The sequence below is a fragment of the Balaenoptera musculus genome, chromosome 2 (genome assembly GCF_009873245.2).
Source record: "Balaenoptera musculus isolate JJ_BM4_2016_0621 chromosome 2, mBalMus1.pri.v3, whole genome shotgun sequence".
Classification (NCBI taxonomy): Eukaryota; Metazoa; Chordata; class Mammalia; order Artiodactyla; family Balaenopteridae; genus Balaenoptera; species Balaenoptera musculus.
In genome coordinates, this window is record NC_045786.1 from 102,030,146 (window position 1) to 102,045,991 (window position 15,846).

Below are 15,846 nucleotides of genomic sequence, written 5' to 3' on the forward strand. Positions count from 1 at the left end.
TCACAGCTCCACAGATCTGTGCACAATGTTCTTTATGCCTTCTCTCTACCACATGCCACCTCACTTCCAATTTGACTCCACCCTCCTCCCACCATTTTCTCCACTTCTTTGTCATAGCCTGAAGATAAGGCTAGGACAATGCACTCAATTCAGAGAAGTGCCACTTGGGTGGTTGAAGTTACCATAAACTTATACACCAGAGATTGAATTAGCTCTCCAGGGGAAAACTTCTTAGGGCTACCCATGCCTGCAGTCTGATTTGAAGATGTCTCTTTGGGAGTTACAGGAGGAGCCACTCTCTCTATCACCAAAAAGCAGACAAATTAAGTGCAATCCATAAAACTCATCTACAAACTTGAGAAATTTTAATGTACAAGGAAGTTGTTTTGATATGGGCATGGTTAATGTTGCAAGTAAAAATGAAAACAGAAGTGCATCCCTTAAGTCTAGAAATAGGAATGTTAAAGCAAAAATATATGTCACTTCATCTTGAGCAATCTGCAGGAGGAAGACAACATGAAAACTTGGTCCATGTTAAATATTCCTCAGCTGAGATGGGTGACAAATTGTCTATGAATTTGAAGAAAATGTTAACATCTCCCCAACATTATCGCCCAAATCCACAGTTCATATTCAAACTGCATTTGAATATTTTAAATATTCATTTCAATATTATTGTACCTACAGTCCAAATTCAGATGTAAATGGTCTAAACATTCCAATTTATAGTTGAAGACCATTAGATTGGATTTTTTTAAAAAAGCAATACCCAGTTATATGCTACCTACAGGAAATGCATTTTAAATATAAAAACACAAATAAGTTAAAAGAAAAAGGGGGACTTCCCTGGTGATGCAGTGGTTAAGAATCCGCCTGCCAATGCAGGGGACACGTGTTTGATCCCTGGTCCGGGAAGATCCCACATGCCATGGAGCAATTAAGCCCATGAGCCACAGCTACTGAGCCTGTGCTCTAGAGCCCGTGAGCCACAACAACTGAGCCCACGTGCCACAGCTACTGAAGCCTGTGCACCTAGAGCCCGTGCTCCGCAACAAAGAGAAGCCACCGCAATGAGAAGCCCTGGCACCACAATGAAGAGTAGTCCCCGCTCACCGCTACTAGAGAAAGCCAGCGCACAGCAACGAAGACCCAACGCAGCCAAAATAAAAACAAAACTTAGTTTGTAGCAAATGAATAACAATGATACAACTATACAGTTGTACCAAATCAACCAAAGTTGACTGCTAAAAGAAAACTTGTTTAATCATTACATCAAACAGTCCATAAATGGTAGTACCCTTTCCCCCTACCAAATAAGAAAAGGAAAAAAAAAAGAAAAAGGGATGAAAAAAGATACACCATGCTATCTAATCAAAAGAAAGTTTGAACTATATTAATATCAAAGTAGATTTCAAAGTAAAGAATATTACCAGGAATAAAGAAAGTCATTTCATGACGATAAAAGGCTCAATTCACATAAGCACATAACAATCTTAAGTGTTTATGCACCTAATAACAGTGCTTCCAAGTACATGAAACAAAAACTGATAGAACTGTGAGAAGTAGACAAACCCACAATTACAGTCAGCAATTCAGACCCCCACAAAATATGTGAAAGACCTGTCCATTGATAGCTACAAAACTTTGTTGAAAGAAATTTTAAAAGACCTAAATAAAATGAGAGATACCTTGTTCATGGATTAGACGACTCAACATTGTTAGGATGTTAATTCTCTCCAAATTAATTTATAAATTCAGTACAATCCCAACCAAAATCCCAGCTGGCCTTTTTCTGGGAATTGACAGACTGATTCTAAACTTCATATGGAAATGCAAATGACTGAGAATTGCCAAAACAACTCTGAAAAAGAACAAAGTTGGAGAGCAAATGTTACTTAATTTCAAAACTTATTTTAAAACTACAATAATCAAGAGTGTGATATTGTTCCCAATCTTAGAAAGTTAAATATATACCTACCTCATGACCCAGCCATTTGTCCTGGAGATATTTAACCAAGAGACTCTTGAGGACACATGTGCAGAGTAAACTCAGAGCTAGGGCTTGACTCCCTAAATAGGCTCCATGTGTGGCCCTGTAGATTACAGTAGTATATCTTTTTCTGACTTCTCAAATTTTCTAAATCTCTGTTAATCTTCATTTGTACTCAGAGACATGGAAAATACCTAGAGATATCTCTGGTCTACACAACTGCACACAGATGTGGGAGTTTTGGTACACTATACTGTATCCTGTTAAGCTTTAAAGAAAACATCTCAGTATTGTAAATAATTTCCTTTCTACTTTGGCCAATTTGATTCTAAGAACAATTTGTTCCAGAAGACTCATTAAGTAAATTGTCACTGCACTTAAATTCAACTGAAGCATGAACTATTTGATTTCAGCAAAGCTGTCATAAATAAGGCTCATTACAAGTATAGGAGCTCATTTTCTTCTAATATGACTCGGTTTAGAAGCAGTGATTAGCTTCATGCCATCACTAAGCTTTTATTCAACTGGCTTTTGTTCTGACCCTGGCTGTTGAGAGTTCTCTTGGTTTTCCAGCAAGTTCACCTTTATTTTTATCAAGGACAAGAATCATCATATTTCAGGGTTGGGAATATCATCTAACTTTAATTCCTATTTGATGTTTGAATTCCCTCCACAACACCCCTGCAAAATGATCTTCCATCCTCTGTCTGAATAACTCTAGTGTTAAGGAATTCACTATTTCTTAGGGCAGTATCTTTTATCTATGGACAGCTCTGGGCATTTGAAAATACCTTCTTAAATTGAGCTGAAAAATGTCTCCCCATAGCTCTTCCCCACTGGTCTTATAGCTATCCAAGGAGCACCATTGATCAAGTCAATTCTCTTTTCCCCATGACAGCTCTTCAAACGATAACACAGCTCTATCATTCCTACCCATCCCATTTTGGTCTGCTCTGTTCTCTGTTAAACATCCTCAGTTCCTTCTCTAAGCACCTTTGATCACCAGATAAATAACATTTACTAGCATCACTCATCCCACCAGGAAGACACTGATTCTACTATAACTAGAAACACATGAGCATTATCATAATCTTAATTCAGTCCACACATTTTTTTTCTGAACTCCTAGTTCACACTTTATTTGTAGGATAAAACCGTTCTTGAAGCTTCCTAAATCTTCAAGCATTCTGAAAAGTACTCACGCATCACCAACAAGCATCACTTAATTCAGGCTGGAAATCACAGGCAGACGAGTCAGAAGATTTTGAGAAGAGTCTCAAATTCTCTTGGCATCCTGCAAAGAGGCATCCTTGGACACAGTTGCAGTTGGATGTTCGATGGGACTGTGCTCCATTTGAGTCCTGCAGAGAAGGAGAGAGAAGCGTCTTGATTTCCCAGTGGGCAAGTATTATGATAACCTCCATCCTTCATCTGAAGCTGCCCTCCAAGTGCTAATGTCAAGCTCCCTGCAGGGATGAGCCACCAAAGTTGTCTTCTGTGGCATGTGGCTTGATATGGCACTCTTGTTTGGCCTCCATCTTGTGCTGATCCCACTTTCTATCTCCCCTAGTGTTTTTCCCCCATGGGAGCGCTTCCTAACAAATCATTTTTACACAAATCCTTGCCTCAAGGTCAACTTTGGGCATCCACTTCACTCACCATGTCACTCACCACCATCAAGGAGGTCCTGGATATCAGTGAGTATTCTAGAATCCCATCCTGAAGCTCTATTTGCTAGGGTCACTCCTGGTACAAGTTATCTTAATTTGGTTCCCTTGAAAGCAGACCCTGAGATAAAGACCTTGGTACAGATAGTTTATTTGATATGTAGTCCTAGGAAGCAGGAGTAAAGGAGTGGGAAGGGTGACATAGGTTTAGTGGAATCCTTTCAGGGTCCTTGGTAGAAGCACCCAACCATCACTAGCATATTCCTCACTGCATTTGTATAAGAAGTGTCTTCTAAGCTCTCCAGGGACCATAGTAAGTCAATAGATTCTCGGTCACGTCTCCGTGGCCTCAGCTCAGATAACCAGGCTGTCTCAGCTCTGGTCCCCGTATACAATGCTCCAGCTGACTAGCCCAGGCTTGTTCACGTGGCAGAGGCAGAGGTCCCAATACATAGATTAGAAACACACAACAGCTCTGGAGGCCAAAGCTCAGAACTGGCACATGGTCATTTTTGTAATAGGGAAGAACAAATCTGACTTCATATTGGATCTGTTTCTTTTACTTTAATCTTTGTATTCTATAGCTTTTTTTACAAGGTAATCACTAAAGGGATGGTGCCGATAGCTTAAAGTATACATAATGGCCCATCTCCGAGAACCCTGCCTCCCATGCCTGAGTGTTAAGCTAAAATACCTTTGTTTAAGCTCACAGGAAACATCCAACCAGGCTCACCTGTGAATGGCTGCAGGAAAGAAGAAATTAACACATCCCCTCCACAGTCTGGCTGGAACCAGGAAATGTTTTCAACAACCTACCACCTTTTTTACTTTACCTCCTCACTTCCCCCTCTTTCTTCTATAAAAGAAACTAGTATCCAAACGCGGGCAAGATGGTCCTTTGGGACACTAGTCCACCATCTTCTCAGTCTGCTGGATTTCTGAATAAAGTCACTATTCCTTGTCCCAACACCTCGTCTCTCGATTGATCGGACTGTGGTGCAGCGAGCCGTAGGAGCTTGGACTTAGTAACACTTTCACCTCATTCTATTGGCCAGAACAAGTCACAATGCCAGCCTAGATTCAATGGAAAGGAAAATAGACTCCATGTTTCCATGAAAGGAGCTTTAAAATCACATTGCAGGACTTCCCTGGTGGCGCAATGGTTAAGAATCTGCCTGCCAATGCAGGCGACACAGGTTGCCTGCATTGGCAGGCAGATGTGGGATCTTCCCAAGCCCTGGTCCGGGAAGATCCCACATGCCACGGAGCAACTAAGCCCGTGTGCCACAACTACTGAGCCTGCGCTCTAAAGCCTGCGAGCCACAACTACTGAGCCCACGTGCCACAACTACTTGAGCCCACGTGCCACAACTACTTAAGCCCACATGCCTAGAGCCCGTGCTCCTCAACAAGAGAAGCCACCGCAATGAGAAGCCCGCGCACCGCAACAAAGAGTAACCTCCGCTCGCCACAACTAGAGAAAGCCTGCGCGCAGCAACGAAGACCCAATGCAGACAAAATAAATAAATACATTTATTTTTTTATTTATAAAATCACACTGCAAAAGGCATGGGTACAGGGAGGAGTGAAAAATTGTAGACATTTCTTTAATCTACAACAGAAAACTACATAGAAACTAAAAACAATAAACTACTGCTAAAAACATGGATGATTCTCACAGACAGTGCTGAGTGAAATAAGCCAGACATGAAAGAATGCATACTGTACTATCCTATTAATATAAATTCATAAACAGGCAAAACTTAAGTGTAGGGTTTATAGATACATGCTGAGTAAAGTATTTTTTAAGTAGGGGATTAATTATCATAAATGTCAGCATGGTAGTTACTTTGGGATTGGTACTTACTTTAAGACTAATGGAAAGGCATTACAATTGACAAGAAACACACAGGGGTTTCTGGGTTATTGGCAGTGTTCCATTTCCTAACCTGAGTGGTAATTACCTGGATAATCATTTTAAAATCATTAAGTGGTAGATTTATGCTTTATTTTTCTTTGTGTTATATCTCATGGTAAAAAAAAAAAATTAAATACTGTATGATATTGGCATAAGAACAAAAGAATGGACAATGGAACAGAGTAAAGAACTGAGAAAAAGTTCACACCCATAGAAGAGAATTTGATATACAGTAAATGTTGCATCACAATTTAATGACAAAGGACACACTGTTTAGAAGAGGGTGCTGGGAAAACTGGTCCGCTAGAGGGAGAAAAATAAAACTGAATCCCTACCTTCTAAAGTATACAAAGAGGCTCCAGAAAGATTAAAGACCTCAAGGCAAAAGACTACAAATTAATGGTAAATATTGTGGATTAATGTCTTTCTGAAATACGAGGCAGGGAAGGACTTCTAAAGAACAGCACAGGAAGAAATCATAAGGCCAAACTAATTAAGTTAATTGCATAAAATTAGGAAAATTTGTTCAATGAAGCACAATATGATCAAAGTTAACAAACAGATGACAAATTGAGTGTTATTTGTGATGCCTAAAACTTATTTTTTTTTTAAACTAATATCTAACATATACAAGGAACTCTTAAAAGATTAAAAAACAGGAACCCCAAAAGATAAATGGGCAAAGGAAATGAAAAGACAATTTGTAGAAGGGGAAATCAAAAAGGCTGGCAAGGGCTTCCCTGGTGGCGCAGTGGTTGAGAATCTGCCTGCCAATGCAGGGGACACGGGTTCGAGCCCTGGTCTGGGAAGATCCCACATGCCACGGAGCAACTGGGCCCGTGAGCCACAATTACTGAGCCTGCGCGTCTGGAGCCTGTGCTCCGCAACAGGAGAGGCTGCGATAGTGAAGGGGCCCGCGCACCGCGCTGATGAGTGGTCCCCACTTGCCGCAACTAGAGAAAGCCCTCACACAGAAACGAAGACTCAACACAGTCATAAATAAATAAATAAAAGAACGTGAATTTCTTTAAAAAAAAAAAAAAAAGCAAACTGGGCTATTCATAAAAAAAAAAAAAAAAAGGCTGGCAAGCACGTGAAGAGAAGCTCAAACTCATTAGCTATCAGAGTAACACAAAGTTTCAAAATAATAAGATATTACTTTATTAAGCTGGCAAAAATAATAAAGCTGAGAATACCAAGTGTTGGCAGGGATGTGGGGATAGCGGGACCTCTTACGCCATTGGTGGGTGTGTGGACTGGTGCAGCCACCCTGGAGAGCAGTCAGACAGTTCTCAGTTATACATCATTGTATTTCGTGACCAGCAAGCCCCACTTCTGGATATATTTCTCCAAAAAAATTCCCACTCAAATTCACATGAGGACATCTCCAAGAAGGTTTATTCCACCGTTCGTGGTGGTAAGGATCTGGAGGTTATCCAGAGCCTATCCAAGAAGTAAACTGGAAAATAAGGAGGACCGTGTAGCAGTCAGAAGCAACAATTAACACGTACCAGAGCAACATGCATCATGCCGAGAGAAAACAGGAAGAAAATAATGAGATCTAGAGTGTATATCACTTACATAAATTAATACACCATACCCAACAGACAATACACATCTTAAAAGAACACATACAACTGAACACATATACATTGAACTGGATGGTTTTCTGTAAGGGGAAAGAGGCAAATGAAAGTGGGGATTGGGGTTATGGGTCCTACCCCAACCAATGAGTTCCATGAACCAAAGACTGTATTGAATTCAATCCTCTAAGTCCAAGGTTCCCTCAAAAAAAAAGGAAAACCTCAAAGAGAACAGGAAGGTTTGCAATGAAAAATAAAATCTTTGTTCTCTACCTTGTTCTCATTGCTTCAGAATATACTTTGGGCAGCTTTCCCTTTAAGCTCTTACAGATCTATCTCCTTTATTAACAGCTGTATTATATTGATATACTCCAAATTAAATGTCCTACCAATAGATATTAGTTTGCTTTTTAAGTTGTTTTCTATTAAACAAATTTGCTTTTTAAATTTTTATTAAACGATGTCTTGCAAACATTCTTGCACATAAATTTAGGGGAAATTTTAGCAAGCATATTCACGATGTAAACCCCAAGTACTGAAATTTCTCAATCAATACAGTCAAAATATACACACACTTAAATATTTCATAGATAGGCTAAATTACTTTCCCAAAGGTTGCAACAAAATAAAATCCCATCAGGGACTTCCCTGGCGGTCCAGTGGTTAAGACGTCGCCTTCCAATGCAGGGGATGCCAGTTCGATCCCCGGTTGCGGAGCTACGATCCCACATGCCTTGTGGCCAAAAGACCAAAACATAAAACAGAAGCAATATTGTAACAAATTCAATAAAGACTTTAAAAATGGTCCACATCAAAAGAATCTTTAAAAAAAGTAAAATAAAATCCCATCAGAAACATCTGAAAGCACCTATTTCCCCATACGTTTGCCAGCTCTGGATATTATGAAGCTTTTCTTTTTTACCAATCTAAAAGTTGAAAGATTGTATCTTGTTGATGTTTTGATCTCCATGTTTTTAAAATATGAGGGAGACGAGAATGTTTCCATAATTTTATAGACCATTTATACTTTTCCTGTGAACTGTCCATTCTTATAACTTGCGTATTTTCTTTTGAGTTGTTTTACTTTCTCTCATTCATTTGCATGAACGTTATTTTGCAAAATAAGGCCATTAGCCATTTTATCATATGTTCTGCAATTACATTTTCACAGTCTGTCTTGTCTTCTGCCAAACAGAAGTTTAAAATTTTTATACAAATTTATCAGTCTGTTCCTTTATGCCTTCTGGGGAACAGATATTTTAAATTTTATTTTGTCACTTGGAAGTTTCTGAGAGGATTGATTAAAGTGTCTGAGGTGAAGAGGGAGGAGGGGAGTAGCGGAGACAGTTGCAACTTCAAGGCAGAACAAAGAATTTAAACAAAGAGGTAGCAGGGGTGTTAGTGGCAGCAGAAATAGCAGCCCAACTGGGGCCCATTCCAGGGAAGCAACATCCCAGCAGAGCCTGCTGGATCCTTGCACTTAATGCGAGCTCTTAGCTACACCGGTAAGCAGCCCAGACTGGTCATGAGACCTGAGAAACATGCCTAGTTCTTCCCGGACACAGTAGGGAAGGGACCTCCCCAGGTAACTGAAATTCATAATTATCTGGGTCTTTGGAGACATTTCAAAATAGGGTGTCATTGTTTATTAAGCTGGCAAAATTGGGCATACTTATAATATAAACCTCTCAGTCTGAGTTTCTCAATCAAGTTTCCAAGAGAGATTAAGATGGAAAAATAGGACTTCCCTGGTGGCACAGTGGTTTAGAATCTGCCTGCCAATGCAGGGGACACGGGTTCGAGCCTCGGTCCGGGAAGATCCCACATGTCGTGGAGCAACTAAGACGGTGTGCCACAGCTACTGAGCCTGCTCTCTAGAGCCCGCGAGCCACAACTACTGAGCCAGTGCGCCTAGAGCCCGTGCTCCGCAACAAGAGAAGCCACCGCAATGAGAAGCCCGTGCACCACAACGAAGAGTAGCCCCTGCTCGCCGCAACTAGAGAAAGCCCGCACACAGCAACGAAGACCCAACACAGCCAAAAATAAATAAATAAAATAAATGTTTTAAAAAAGATTGAAACATAATAATAAACAAGTTTTGAACTTTGCAAATTGGGTGATGCTGAAATTCGCCAGTGATGGCCAATGACAGAGCAGCTCCGTTAGCAATTTAATTAGAATACTTTTGAAGCCCCCTGTGGCAGTGAGGGTAGAACTGTGGTCATTTGGTTGAGCCCATCCTCAGTTTTTGATTTGAGATAGGGAAGGACACTGATAATTGGTAAGCACTGTATATTGCACGGAAGGGAGGGGGTAGCTGATGATGTCACCGTCTCCCTCTGGATTTACCACTCCAACCTTCCCTGACACACCACTGACCACCTAGCAGGAGTGAAGGAGCTCTACAGGGTTGACAAAAAATCAGAAGGAAATTTTCATACCACACAGATGCCCCCCAAGAGCTTTGCTATTGTAAATGTTACAAACTTGGAGTACGTAGGCTAGAAGTGAATTGTACTGCGAATTTTTCTGTTTCTTGCAATTCTCTCATTAAGTTATTAGGCCCTTCTGTTTTATATTTTACTAGCATTTGTATTTCACAAACAAGTCCAATGGGGCAATTTTTGAAGATAAGGTGTGAGACGGAAGAGGAGAATTCTAGGCCGCGTCCTATGGACAATTCTGATAAGATTACTGATGAAGAATTATAATCTTCTGAGTCATTCCACTGCACCATTGTAAAAAGTGGTCTATAAAAAAATCCTCTTTACAATGAAAACTACCCCTCAATTGATTTTTTTTTTTGGCTGCACCGGGTCTTCGTTGCAGCACTCGGGCTTCTCTGGTTGCGGCACACAGGCTCTAGAGAACACGGGCTCAGTGGTTGAAGTGTGAGGGCTTAGTTGCTGTATGGGGGATTTTAGTTCCCCGATCAGGAATCAAACCTGGGCCCCCTGCATTGGGAGTGCAGAGTCTTAACTGCTGGATCACCAGCGAAGTCCCCCCTCAATGGATTTTTACACATGCTGGTAATCCAAGTTGTCCTAGTGCACTGTACTTCATTTGAGGCAAACAACTTACAAATGCAGCAATGGCTCCAGCAAAATGGAAAAGCCACTTAACGATAAATCACAGCCATTTGACCCAGAAAAGTGCTGAATATTTCTAATGGCTACTGGAATCTCAAAGAAAACAGAGAAAAACTTTTGTTTACAAAAAAGGTCAGTGAAAAAGCTCAGGAGGCAAGTGATGGAGTAGCAAACTTACTGCCTAAAAAGGAAAAATTACAGAGGTGATGAAAATCTCCTAATTCCAGGATGTAAAATTATAGTGAGTAAAATACTTGGACAGATGCAATGCAAGACACTGAAAAATTTCCGTAGCAGGATGTGTTGATGTATTTATGACTTGTCACATGATGTTAAAAAGGTTTTTATGTAATAAACTGAAAACAACCTCTTCTATATCCAGGTTGGTAAGTCAACAGATTTTACTAATGAATGTCATGCTGCAACATTTATTAACGTGTAAATAATGGTAAAATTCAAGAAAAAATTTCTACTGCAAAGTGTTACCTGAAACAAGCAAAGGCCAAGATACATTTCATGTTTTGTTTAGTGTCTAGAAACGAAAGGTTATCTTGGAGGATATTGGCATTTGTACTGATGGTGCCCTATAAACGGTTGGTTCTGTGAAAGGCTTTGCCCCTTGTGTAAAATAAGACAGTTCTGACGTCATCACAACACACTGCTTTCTTCACAGGGAGGTGATGGTGTCAAAAAGTCTAGGAGATTAAATGAAAAACAGTTCTGGATGGTGGTACAAAAATGGTTAACTTTATTAACAAAGACCAGGTCACTCAAGTTTGTTTTTAAAGCTGTGGGGAAACCTGGACAAAGAAAGCGTAAAAATCTCTGCTACATAGTGAAACTTCCGGGGTCAGCAGAGGAAGACTTCTAACAGGGTATTTGAGCTCAAAGGTGAATTTCTGGAGTATGTTCCAGAAAGCCGTGGGCCAGATTCTGCTGAGTGCTTTAAAGATAAGAATGGCTCCAAAAACACGCCTACTTAGCAGATCCTTTTTATCACATGAGCCAGTTGAACAAGCCAATGAAAGTGCTTGGGAAAAATACTTTGGCTTCAATTAACAAGATTTAAAAGGAAATAGAATCTTTGGAAAAATCATGCTGTAAAAGGAGATCTTAAAGTGTTTCTGCTGCTGCTTGGACTTGGGAGTGAGGAAGAGAGTAGGCAAGTATGAAAGTTAGCTTACTGGGATCACTGCATGGGGTAGAAAAAAAGAAAGCTGATGTGTAGAAAAGAGAAAAAAGTTGAGGTGATATGGGGGAAAATCGTATGATCACACCAGCATCCTCCCCGCCGTGGGAAACATTGTACAGTCATACCATCATGCCTCCCCAGATTCTCCAGAACAGTGGAGGAATCTGTCTAGTGGGGACCCTCCTAATCCACCCCATGTTTAGTCGGAGCACACACTCACGATGGCGACAAACCAGCCTTCCAAGCCTTTATCTCCCTCTCACTCTAGGCAACCAATGTTCAATTGTCTGTTCCAATTCTCTATCAAACCACTACCCTGGGACTTCCCTGGTGGTGCAGTGGTTAAGAATCCGCCTGCCAATGCAGCAGACACGGGTTGGAGCCCTGGTCCGAGAAGATCCCACATGCCACGGAGCAACTAAGCCCGTGCGCCACAACTACTGAGCCTGCACACCTAGAGCCCGTGCTCTGCAACAAGAGAAGCCAATGCAATGAGAAGCCCACGCACTGCAACGAAGAGTAGCCTCCGCTCACCGCAACTAGAGAAAGCCCGCACGCAGCAACGAAGACCTAACGCAGCCAAAAATTAATTAATTAATTAATAATTTTTAAAAAATTACTCTGAGGATGAGTGCGTTCCTTGATCTGAAGAAATGTGACTCAGTGGTCCGAATTGGTACAGTATCTTGTCAATTGAGATAAATATCATGGTCACCATAAAACTAATCCACCGTGGTTTGCATACAAAGTATATCAGCCCCTTCATAGGGGGAGTTCCACTAGGCATTTATAGGAAGAGAATAATCCCCCTTCTTCAGAGTAAACAAGTGTTAGAGCAGCTTTTATCCAGTCCACCAGGCTTAGGAATAACCTCCTGTGTGTCTGGATCATGCATAGATATCTGTATTTGTTTAGTAGTGAGCTGTGGGTCCTACATCAACCCCAATGTGTTCTTTCATGCTGCAATATTCAAAAGCAAGGAAACTGCCCCTAAATTAGTCACTCTCACAATCATTTTAGTAAAGGTTTTTGAGGAAGCTGATGACACTGATTCACAAAATGGGATAACTCCTTCACACTATTGCCCTCCGGTTTCAGTAGTTTCTTCGTTTTGTCCTCTTCCAACCTGGACAAACTCCTTGGTGACCAGAGGTTGTAGACATGGTGTCTGCTGTCCCAGCATAAATTTTCCAGCACAGGTTTTAAATGAAAAACACAGATTTTATTATTTCTTTTTAGCTTCAAAAATAACATTTTATATGCATATATAGGCCTACAGAAGAGATCAAGAAACTTATATATGTGCATAATAACTTTGTAATTGCTAGACTTTTATTTTAGCCTGATCATGTCACTTAGTGAGAAATTTCTTTCTCAGTCTTAATAAAATAGTGTCTTAGGCTATTTTTATTCATATTGCTTTGGCTTGTGATTAATTGCTTTACTCTTCAAAACTGTCAAATGTTTTTGTATTATAAATAACATTAATTAGAATAAACTTACACCCTTGTTTAAGTTAAATCTATCAAGCTGACCTTTCAAAAACTGAATCCCCGCTTTGGCTTAAGCCAGTTATTTAACAGAAATGTATTATGTTTGCCTTAAAAGTTTTTAAAATTTATGAAAAGGAAAGAAAGAGATTAATTTTAAGTAAGATTACTTAATCTTTAGCTACCTGATTCTATTCAAGATATATTGGCCAAAAAAAAAAACAAAACAAAACTTTTTAGCTTTAAATAGGAGAAACAATTACTCTTGCATATATTAAATACCATGTACCATACCTCATTAGTATTTCTTCCAGTATGATTGTGTGATAAAACTTTTAGACCTATTTAGTTAAGTTTTTTTTTAAATCAAGTAGGATTTTTTTTTTAATCAAGGGAAAACTGAAGTCTCCTCGCGTGCACTACTTACGTGCAATAGAGTGAGTATCCTTTGTGGGGAGGGGAAACCGCACAAAAAGAGTAGGCTAATAAATTGGCCAGAGTAAACAGATCCACAGAAAGTATGATTCTCTACTCAAAAGAACACTGAGTATTAATACTGGATTATTATATCTGTAATTTACTATCATAGTAACGAACCATTGCTTCAAATATAACAGTGTTTATGCCAGAATTCCTTGAGACCGTCCCTTGAAAATTATTTCAAGCATTCCTTGAAGGTAGAAAGATTGAGAATAGCCTCCTTAAGACCCTACTGCCACTGTGTCAGTGTGACAGGTTTCTGTGCCCTCTTGTTTGCTCACTTTCTAATCGCTAAGAGTTCTGAAGAACAGCTTCACTGACAGCCAAGCCCAGGTCCCATTACAATATGATTTTTGTCCAACTTGAACACCAATACCCACTTGGACGTCAGCTTTACTGCAGGATTGAAACATGGCTGCTAGTCTCTGTATATTCTCACGAGCTCCTTCAGCCTAAAAGGGCAGAATTGCTATTAAATGAGGTAAATATACTAAATGCTGATGCAAAAAGATTTCCAAGACACCTTATAACATGAAAAAAGCAAAGTTACAAAGTGGTGTATAGCATGTAAACACATTTATATAAACATACTAAGTTATATAGTTACATGAGTTCCTGGTTGATTATATGTTCAGAGACATAGAGGTGAAGCTAAAGGTAAATTTGGAGGCAGAGAGCAAATAGAAGGAACAAAATTGCCTCATCAAGAACCATGGAAAAGAAAGCAATTATAAGAAAAATAAAAACGTTAAATGAAGCAAATGGGATGAGAGCTGCTAAATAAAAAATTACAGTGCATGCATGTGTGTGTATATATGTATATATTATGTATATAGGTACATGTATATGTATAGATATAATTATATATTTATATATGATTTTATATGATATTCCTAGGAGTCCTCTGCCTGAAGATGGGACAAACTGGTCCTTTCTTGGGGCAGGAACACAGTTATACCTTCATGACCTGAGTCATATTATTATTTGTTCTGAATAAAATAATCAAAAAGAAAACAAATACTTGCAAGAGTAGGTTATAATGCCAGTTACCTGTCAAGGTGCCAAGGATGCAAATCACCTTCCTCTCAACAGCATCCGTGGGGAATTCCCTGGCGGTCCAGTGGTTAGGGCTCCGCACTTCCACTGCAGAGGGACACGGGTTTGATCCCTGGTCAGGGAACTGAGATCCCGCATTCTGCGCGGCCCAAAACAACAACAAACAAACAAACAAAACAACATAAAAGCATATGTGGACTCATAGCAGGAAAGCCAAACTATACTAGGCATACTTTGGCAAGAAACTGTCTAATATAGGATCGTCTCTGTATATTTAAGCCTGACTCTAAAACTGGCTGTGAAATCCTGTATCTTGCTACAAGACTTAGACATGCAGTATTTGAAAAAGAACAGAATTATTCCAGGTATAATTCCTATATCAAGGAATTAGGAAAAGGGTAGGCAAGCAAACCCTTAAGGGGAAGCTCAGGCTGAGCCCACATGAAGGCAGGACAGGGAAAGACGCTCCATAGTTACCTTGGTTCTCATCTTCAGCCCACATTTAGACACCCTCTTACGTCCAAAGATGTGTTGGGTCAGGATGCAAAACTGTTTGAGTTTAAGCTCACAACATTTGATCCATTTCATTATTGGACCCATAAAACACACACACACATAGATATTTATAAATAGATATCTTAGAAGTTAAGGGCATGGGGCTTGGAGACAAATCCCACAGCTGATGAACAGGGATTACATGTGGTTGGGCAAGTTATTTAACTTCTCTATGACCCAGTTTCCCTGTGTGTAAACGGGGATAGTATCACCTATCAATACCTCAGTGGGTTTTTATAAAGATGAAAACACCTAATGAACCTGAGTTTGATACACAGTAAACACTCAAAAAAAAAAAAAAAGTGCTGTCGGACACTCCTTAGGAAGAAAGAGGCTGATTGTAACAGAAAACAATATCAGCTTGGCCACACGCCCACTTTCTCCAGCTGAATCTCAGGCTTTGACTCTCTGGGTCACAACACACAAGCCTCATGGTGTCATAAGAGGCTCAAGGCATCGACAGAGAAGAGAGATGTCATTTTTAAAAAGAGAACTCCAAACAATAAATGCAAACCTGACTCTAGAGAAGTATAAAACATTGACTCTGCCCTTAAGGTACTATCAGCCTCGTTGGGGGTGGAAGGAGGCACAGGGCTGAGACATAGAGTTTGGTTGGAAAGACCAAATAGGTGTATCCAAGAAGGCTTCTCTGCAGACGTGACTGCCTCCAGAGGAGACGATGCCTGTGCTGAGTCTTGAGGAAGGAGTAGGAACAATCCAGATGATGAGGGTACAAGCATAGAAATACAGGGAAATTGTTATGTTTCTAGTAAAAGGAGCTTGTGAAAGCAAAGGGAAATGAAGCTAGGGAGAGAGGTCAGGGACA

At 40.1% G+C, this 15,846-nt stretch overlaps 1 protein-coding gene and 1 long non-coding RNA gene across 2 annotated transcripts in view; one reads left to right on the top strand and one right to left on the bottom strand.

The window, feature by feature from the left end:
* LOC118889885 (dehydrogenase/reductase SDR family member 2, mitochondrial-like) overlaps window positions 1-15,846 on the top strand; it is a 59,583-nt gene that overhangs the window by 34,150 nt on the left and 9,587 nt on the right. The gene's annotated exons all lie outside the window — the stretch shown is intronic.
* On the bottom strand, window positions 1,451-14,549 carry LOC118891214. The gene is made up of 3 exons (XR_005018911.1): window positions 14,460-14,549; window positions 3,193-3,351; window positions 1,451-1,861 (listed from the first exon to the last, which is right to left on the bottom strand). It is a non-coding gene; the product is annotated as an uncharacterized LOC118891214 (long non-coding RNA).